At 47.9% G+C, this 9325-nt stretch overlaps 1 protein-coding gene across 1 annotated transcript in view; it reads right to left on the reverse strand.

Annotated features, from left to right (window-relative positions):
* The window catches only part of Cfap77 (cilia and flagella associated protein 77), a 129557-nt gene that overhangs the window by 1222 nt on the left and 119010 nt on the right, over positions 1 to 9325 (reverse strand). The gene's annotated exons all lie outside the window — the stretch shown is intronic.

Below are 9325 nucleotides of genomic sequence, written 5' to 3' on the forward strand. Positions count from 1 at the left end.
AATAGTCTACCATTAAAACCCCAAAAGATGGCTCAGATATAAAGATGGTTGCTGCCAAACACACACCACACAAACACACACACACACACCACACACACAAACACACACACACACACACACCACACACACAAACACACACACACACTACACACACACACAAACACACACACACACCACACACAGACACATACACCACACACAGACACACACACACACACACACACACTTATACTCGGTGGGGGGGCACATTCTTTCCACCAAGACGACAATCTAATTTCTTCTCTCCTGTGGGGACAACGTGACTCTCAAGATTACTAGAGCCACAGTTCAGAGATATGTTGCATTACAGGGCAGGAAAATAACAAACAGAAGGCATGCGGAGTGTTGAGCACATGGCTCACTGCTTGCCTACCATGAGAGATGCCCTGGGCTCCATTCCTGGCACTAAATAAAACCATGCCTGCAATTCAAGTACTTGAGATGCAGAGGCAGAAAAATCAGAAATTGAAGGTCATCCTCAGCTACATAGTAAGTTTAAAGCCAGCCTGGGCTACATGAGACCTAGTCTCAAAGGAGACAAATTGAAGAAGTGACAACTTCTGCAGTTAAGACTATCATGGGACACTGGTGTGTGGCTCAGGGAGAGGATGTTGGCTTGTGTGAGACCCTGGGTTCGTTCCCTGCCAGGCAAAGTGCAAATTTTTTAAAAGGGTTGATTCGTGCTACAGAGATGTCTCATCAGTTAAGAGCATCAGCTGTTCTTGCAGAGAACCTAAGTTTAGTTCCTAGCACCTCCATGTTAGCTCACAAGCATGTGTAACTCCAGCCTCAGGGGATCCTTCTGGCCTTCTTAGATACCAGGCACACACACGGTACACAGATAGGTAAAACACTCATACATATAAAAATACAAATTTAAAATCTAAAGCTTAAAAAAAGGCAAGCTGTTGTGCCTCAGTTGCTCAGCTTGTTCCTTCCCTCTCCAGAAACAGTGGCAAGTCGAGAACCTGTCCCTTCTGCTGCTGCCCCTGGAATGGTCCATTCCAGAGGCTGGGAGACCCCATGCATCAGCATTTCTCTTTGGGATACCGTAAGGGCAGGAAGATGTAGGCTCTAGCTGACCACTGATAACTTCTGTCCATTCTCTCCCTCTCTCATTCAATCATGCCTATTGAACACAGCTCTGGATCAGACATGGATGTAACAGTAAGCCAGGAAGACCTACTTTTCTAGAAGGGCCCTTTAGGAGAGCTAATGTCTCCCAACAACTTCCAGGGTACTTCTTTACAGTCAGGGAAGGTAGATGTACTCAATGATACATGAGGGGCCTGGAGGAGAGACTTGGGGAGAGCTGTTGGCATTCTTAGGCAGAGAGAGGGCATGCCTGCTGAAACAGCTCAGTTACAGCTTAAGTTCAAGATGTGATGGGGTGGCTGAGGTAAAGGACTGACAGACACAGTTTTGTATTGTCAAGAGCACTGATGGCTTCAGGGCCTCAGACATGAGGTCTTCATCAAGAACCCAGGCCAGTGCCAGCCTTGTAGGTGTGTGCCTGGGTTAGCAGCCTCTGTATGTGTGCGCATGTGTGTGACATATGGGCTAGCACTTGCAGAATCCAGAAAAGTTGTCAGATCCCCTGGATCTGGAGTTACAGATGGCTGTGAGTTGCTGGGAACTGAACTTGTGTCCTCTTAAAGAACAGCAAGCTTTCTTAGCTTCGAGGCATCGCTCCAGCCCCCTATTTTTTGTGACAAGGCCTTCCACTGCACCTGGAGCTCACACAATAGTGACACCAGGGGTCAGCCTGCCTCTGAAGCCTCCCCTGGCCAGGACTAGGATGATAGAAAGGCGCCACCACAACCAGCTCCTGTACAGTGGTTCTAGAACACAAATGGGGCAACACACACTTTACTAACTGAGCCATGTTAACATCAGTTCACAGCCATCATGTAGCAAAAGGTAAGAGAAAGGACCCAGGAAAGAGGATAACATGTCAGAGAGAAAGGAGAAGAACTTAGTGGGAAGTCTCTGGCTCAGTGCCTATCTTAGTCAGGGTTTCTATTCCTGCACAAACATCATGACCAAGAAGCAAGTTGGGGAGGAAAGGGTTTATTCAGTTTACTTCCACATTGCTGTTGATCATCAGAGGAAGTCAGGACTGGAACTCAAGCAAGTCAGGAAGCAGGAGCTGATGCAGAGGCCATGGAGGGATGTTCCTTACTGGCTTTCTTCCCCTGACTTGCTCAGCCTGCTCTCTTATAAAACCCAAGACTTCCAGCCCAGGGATGGCACCACCCACAAGGGGCCCCTACCCCCTTTATCATTAATTGAGAAAATGCCCCACAGCTGGATCTCATGGAGGCACTTCCCCAACTGCAGCTCCTTTCTCTGTGATAACTCCAGCCTGTGTCAAGTAGACACACAAAATCAGCCAGTACAGTACCCAACCCTGGAGGAAACCAGTCCTCAGAGCTGGGTGTGGGGCTGTCCGCACAGAGGGAACCGATAGCAGAGAAACACTTTGCTCCCAAAAGGCAGTTGGAGCTTCTCAGGAAAGTGGTTTAGCATGTCTCTGGGCCTTGGGCATCAAGGGTCATCCAGTGGCTCATTCTTAGGTCTCCTGGTCTCCAGTAGGTATGATCTGAGGAGTTCTGTCCCTAGTGGGTTATCAGTCCAGTTTGCCTTTTTTTTTTTTTTAATGTTTTTTTGAGACAGGGTTTCTCTGTGTAGCCCTGGCTGTCGTGGAACTCACTCTGTAGATCAGGCTGGCCTCAAACTCAGAAATCCGCCTGCCTCTGCCTCCCAAGTGCTGAGACTAAAGACATGAGGTACCACTGTCTGGCCAGTTTGCCTATTAAAACATAAGCGGTTTACTCCTTAGTGTCTATAGTAGTAAAAGGCACAGTTATAGAAAATGTTTAACACTAAGCAATAACATCACTGAAAAATAATTCTCCTTCTTCTAGGAAGAATCTCCTGTGTGGTATGGTGGCACACTCCTATAATCCAGTCATTGGATAGGCTGAGGCAGGGGGTGCACAGGCCTGAGACCAGCTAGGGAATTAGTGAAACCTTGTAATTATTATTATTTTGCTAAATGTTTACTTACTCCTATTTTGTGTTGTATGATGAGTGGCTTCCTTGCATGCATGTGCATCACGTGCTTGTAGTACCTGTGGAAGGCCAGAAGGGGCTGTCGGATCCCCTTGAACTGGAGTCATAGGTAGTTGTGAGCTGCCATGTGGATACTGGGACCTGAAACCTGGTCCTTTGCATGAGCAGCCAGTGGGTGTTTTGCCTGCATGTGTGTCTGTGTACCACAAGCATATGCCTGGTGCCCTCAGCAGTCAGAAGAGGGCACTGGATCTCCTGGAATCGGAGCTGCCATTTGTGAAATGTAGCAATATCACAAAGTTGTCCTCTGACCTCCACATACATCTTCATCCCACACATGTGTGCAGTAATAAAATTTAAACCTTCATAATACTGAAAAATAAAAGATGATTTTGAAATCATATAAAAAGATGTGGATGTGGCTGGGCACAGCTGATCCCAGCGCTCTGGTGACAGCAGCAGGAGGAGAGAGTTTGATGCCAGCTGGGGCAGAAGATGGCTTCTTCAACTGTTCCCCAGTTTAGTTTTTCTTTTTAATAAGAATTTTTATATCTTTTTAAAAAAGATTTATTTATTTATTTCATGTATATGAGTACACACTGTAGCTGTACAGATAGTTGTGAGCCTTCATCTGATTGTTGGGAATCGAGCCCTCTCACTCAGTCCCTGCTTGCTGTGGCCCAAAGATTTATTTGTTATTATAAATAAGTACACTGTAGCTGTCTTCAGACTCACCAGAAGAGGGTGTCAGATCTCATTACGGGGTGGTTGTGAGCCACCATGTGGTTGCTGGGATTTGAACTCAGGACCTTTGGAAGGGCAGTCGGTGCTCTTACCCACTGAGCCATCTCACCAGTCCCCCCAGTTTAGTTTTTAACAGGGTCTCTAACTGACCCAGAGCTTGCCATTCCAGGCTGGCTGGGTAGGGGGTTGGGGATCCACCCTTCTCCAGTTCCTCAGCCAAGAAGTTACAGGTTCATGCCACCATACCTGGCTTCTTCATGAAGTTACAGGGACATGCCACCATACCTGGCTTGTTCATGTGTGTCCTGAGGATTCAGCTTCAGACACTCAGGCTTGTTCAGCAAGCGCTTGAGGCACTGAGACATCTCCCCATGCCAGAACAGTATTTTTATTTGTTGGTTGGTTTTTACATTTGTGTGTGTGTGTGTTCTTGTACATACATGCATACATGGAGTAAGGGTGACGATCAGAGGACAGCCTCCAGTACGGGTTCTTAGTTGTTTCCCCCCACCTTTTGTTTGATACAAGGTCTGCACAGGCCCAGAACAGCACCCTCCCTCGGAGGTCAAGCCTGCTGACTCCAGCTTCCAGGAGATCCACCAGTCTCTGCCTCTTACCACCTGGCTTTTACACATGCATTTTGGAGATCTGAGGCAAATATCTTTACCAGAGAGCCATTTCCCTATCCCTGGCAGAAAACACAGAGGAGGCCATGAAAGAAGTTAAAGTGCTGGACCTTGGCCCAGAAATGCCAGGAACCACAGGAGCCTAGTGGAGGCACAATGGATCCATCCTCCTCAGAACCTTTGGAAGGAGCCCATTCCTTAGCTTTAGATTGCTGTTCTCCAGACATCTATTGTTTAACCCCCACACTAAGGGTGACTTGTTATAGGAACCTCAAGGCAGACCTGGGCACTCCTGCAGGAGATGGAAGTCCTGTGGAACTGTTCGGCTGACTCACATACTACAAGAGAAGCCCTGGTAGAAATGTTCTTTTGTGGGGCCTGAGGAGATAGCACAATTGATGTACTAGTTACTTTTGATTGTCAACTTGACATAATCAAGAAACACTTGGGAAGAGAGAGTCTCATAAGGGATTGTCTATACCAGTTTGGTCTGGGGCATGTCTATGGGAGATTAATTGGTGTGGGAAGACCCAGGCCACTATGGGCAGAACCATTCCCTAGGCAGGGGGTTCTGAACTGTGAAGGTGGAGAGTGAGCAGAGCACTAGCAAGCATGTTCTCATTCTCTCTCCTCTTGACTTGACCAGCTGCTTCAAGTTCCTGCCTCAATTTCTCTGCAATGATGGACTGTCACCTGGAACTGTGAGCTAAAATTCTTTCTCCCTTAAAATTGGTTTTGCCAGGGTATTTAACTGAAACTCCACAGTTAGTAAAGCATTCGCTTTGCAAGCATAAAGATCTGAATTTGATCCACAGCACCTACATACAAGCAATTATAATCCCAGGGCTAGAGAGAAAGAGACAGGATCTGAGGCTGACAGTCTAGCCTACTTGGTGAGTCCCCGGTCCCAGTATGAGATCTGTCTGACAAATTATGGTGAGCAGATGCTGGAGTGGTGGCCCAGCACTTAAGGGTAGGCATCTAGAGCTCTTGCAGAGGATCATGGGTGTGCTTCCTAGCACCACATGACAGTCCACAACCAACTGTAACTCCAATTCAGGGGATCCACATGTCCTTTGCTGGCATCCAAGGGCATAGCATATATGTGGTGCACTTATATACATGTAGGCAAAATACTTATATACATAAAATAAACCCAAGGCAAGCACTGACTAAGGAGACAGGACCCCAGATGCTGACTTCTGGACTCCACATGCACACACAAAGACATGTTCATTTTGCACATGCCAGTTACCAAACAATCCCACTAAAGCAGAAATGTGCATCAATCCATCCATCTGGAATACAGTTATTGAGTACCAACTGTCGGGCTGGAGAGATGGCTCAGCGGTTAAGAGCACCAACTGCTCTTTTAGAGGTCCAGAGGTCAATTCCCAGCAACCACATGGTGGCTTACAACCATCTGTAATAGGATCTGATGCCTTCTTCTGCTGTCTCTGAAGAGAGCAATGGTGTACTCATATGCACTAAATAAATAAATAAATAAATAAATAAATAAATAAATAAATCTTTTTTTTAAAAAAGCACCATCTCCTGTGATAGTTGAACTTATATCTCTTTGTTATTGTTGTTTTGTTTTAGGTTTGTTTTTTTTTGTTTTTTTTTGTTTTTTTTTTTTTTTTTTTTTTTTGAGACAGGGTCTCTCTACATAGCCCTGACTCTCTACATAGCCCTGACTGTTCTGGAACTCACTATGCAGATAAGGCTGGCTCCTCATAGAGATCTGCCTGCCTCTGCCTCTCAGTGCTGGGATTAAAGGTGTGCACCATGCCCAGGTAAGCTCACATTTCTTACCTGTCATCAGTCCATTCTCCATTTGTCATGGGTTTACTTACTGACTGGGTGTTTGGGCTGTGGGAAGTCCTTTTCAGAGACTGCGTGGGCATCCCTCACCTGTTCTGCTGTCAGCAGCACCAGGCTAACTGTGGGGCAAGCGACAAGCACACCACTGTGCTGTGCTGGACTCACTTGCAGTGGGAGCTGGGGCAGGTGTGCACACGGAGCACTAGGTTCTTTGAGGCACGGTCTTCTTCCAGCATGGTACTGGAGACGTGGTTAAACAGGACAGATCCAATACAGAGGCTAGTGGGCCGATTAAAAAGGATGTAATTCATGTGGTCTCAGGTGGTCGGTGAAGGTGGACCTGGGAGTATTGGGAGGGGAAGGTAGGCTCTAGGGGGGAAATAGTGTCAGCAGAGGTAAGAGGGAATGTAAAACTCCTGGGTTTGGAGTCACCTGAGAACTTAGACTCTAGGGGTCTGCTTAGTGGCCATCCTGTTGACTCACCTGGAAACCAACTCAAGGAAGTAGGCCTCTAGAAAGAGAGGGGTGACTGGGGCTGTGGATCAGCTAGTAGAGTGCTTGCCTAGTATACATGAGGTCCTGGGGTCCCCCTAACGGTGCACACACTGAGCATGGTGGCACACTCCTGTGAATCCTAGCACTGCAGGGCAGAGGCAGGAGGATCAGAGGTTCAAGGTAGGCTTTGGGGCTAAGCTCCTGTCTTCTGCCACAGCTCCCCTTACAGAGGAGCCACTTGCTGCCCTGGAGGATACCATTAAACATCAGCCTGAATGCCCCTGCAGGTTATGACCGTGAGACCCCGTGAAGTCAGTGATGAAGACCCGTGGAGTAAGGAATTCCTTCTGAGATGCTTCTAAATTAAGCCATCTGCAGTCTGTCTCCGCCTGGAGCTAAGAAACTGTAATGGCTTTGGCAGGAGACAGCTTTGCTGAGTGGAGCTCTGAGCCACTCTGAGGTCAATGCAGGTAAATAAGAGGCATGACCACAGCTGCTCGATAGCAGTCCAGGGAACACTCCAAACCAGTAATCCTACCCCTAGTCAACAAAGGTGTGGCCCTGCTTAGAGGCGGGGCACTGCTTGAGTCTTAACAGTTTCAAAGACTGACCCGAGAGTTGGCTCCACAGTGCCCTAGAGACACCACAGAGGACAAGCCCCGCCCACACTACCCAGCGGCACAGTTGCTAAGCACGCAACTGCTGAATTACAGTTAACACCAGAGCTGTTAAAATGAGATCTGGGACAGGAAAATCTAACCTTATGGGCATAGGCAGAATCTCTAGAAAGGATGAGAAACTGCCCAGGGGAAGGAAGAAGAGAAATATCCCAGACAGGAGGGATTAACCTACAGTCTGAAGTGGGAGGAATTTGGGCAAATTAGAAAAAATGAAAGCAAGCAAGTGTGGCTTGGGTCAGTGAGCCCAAGCGGGGAGCTAACAGCAGACGCCAGGATACATTTATCCCCAATGTGTCTAGGGGTCGCCATCCCCTCATGGGTCAGGTCCTTTGTTCCCTGCAACTGGACTGAGTAAAAGAATCTCAGAAATTTGGGGCTGGCAGAGACTTTGTGAATGCAACACACCACAGGTAAAGAACGCCCAGCCCAGAAGCAGAAAGCAATCTCTGAATCTGAATCTCTGGTGAGCAAGGGGAGAGCTGAGCCAGAGCCAGCCTGGCCCCTGGCCCTTGCCCCCGCCCCCTGCCCCCTGCCCCCTGCCCCCTACCCTCTACCATGTCCTGCTTCCCTGGGCTCCACCCACAAGCACCCATTCCTTTCTAATAGGCTCTGGGGGACAGGCTTCACTCTTGGTACCTGCCCTTCCTGTGCTGTTGATGGTCCCATAACCTTGCTCTGACAGCATCACTGTTTTTATTTTTCCTGCTCCTGTGAGTTCACTGTGTTCCTTTCCTAGCTCCCACAGTCACCCGCTTGGCCAACTACCCTAGCATTTGAAGGTTTTTCTACTCTCAGCGCTCCATCAACAACATCAACAGCTCTTTCCCTCTTGGAAATTTTGACTATTTTGAACATCCTCTTTTAAAAATGTTTTTGAGACTATAATTGCATCCTCACCCCCCCCAACACCAGTCATTCTCTTTTAACGCTGCCCCTCCCACACCCCTAGCCCAGGCTAGCCTTGAACTCACACTGTAGCTGAGGATGAGTGAATGTCTGATACTCCTGACTGTACTTTCCAAGGGCAAGAACAGGTGTGCACCATCAAGCCTCATTTAAAACATTTTCCCCTTGGGCCAAGTTTATTCTGTGAGAGCATATGTATCACAGATACACAGTCTGAGAGGAGTCTTGTGGAAGAGCCTTGGATGCAGAGCCACAAAGATGAAGTGGGGCTGGCCAGGGAAGGGAATGTGCCCTGCGATGATGGACTACTCATGGTGGAAGACATGAGCAGGCAGCTGCCAGAGTGGAGGCCTCCATGGCCAACAGATCCAGGTACATGGGATCTGAAAGTGAGAGAGGGAGGGGGACACTCACTCCAGGCCCATAAGATCGGCAGTGACAATGTCTGAGATTAAACACAGGCCTGTTTGCTGGTTGGCTGCAGTAAGGAATGCTGGTAATCCCAGGAGTTGGGAAGCAGAGAAGTGTTTGAGACCAGCCTGTGCTACCCTAGTGAAACCTCATCTAACGAAAATGAGAGGCTGGCCAGCCGGCTCAGTCAGTAAAGTGCTTGCTGCCCAGGCATGAAGACTAGCTTCCCAACTGCCACACAAAAGCCAGGGGCAATGGTAAGTGCCTATGATCCCAGCACCAGGAAGTAGAGACAGCAGATCCTGGGTACTCACTTTGTAGTTAATCTAGCTGAAATGGTAAATTCTGGGTCCAATGAGAGACAGGCTTAAAATAAGGTAAAAAGCAACAGAAGTTCATCTCCAGGCTCCATACAGGTACACACACAGACACAGGGGAGTGTGTGCCTCCCCACACCTAGCTTACAACACACACAATGTAGAGAGAATCTGTCATAAGCATCACCTGTTAATAAAAAAAAAAAAA

The sequence above is a fragment of the Mastomys coucha genome, unplaced genomic scaffold, assembly GCF_008632895.1.
Source record: "Mastomys coucha isolate ucsf_1 unplaced genomic scaffold, UCSF_Mcou_1 pScaffold15, whole genome shotgun sequence".
NCBI lineage: Eukaryota > Metazoa > Chordata > Mammalia > Rodentia > Muridae > Mastomys > Mastomys coucha.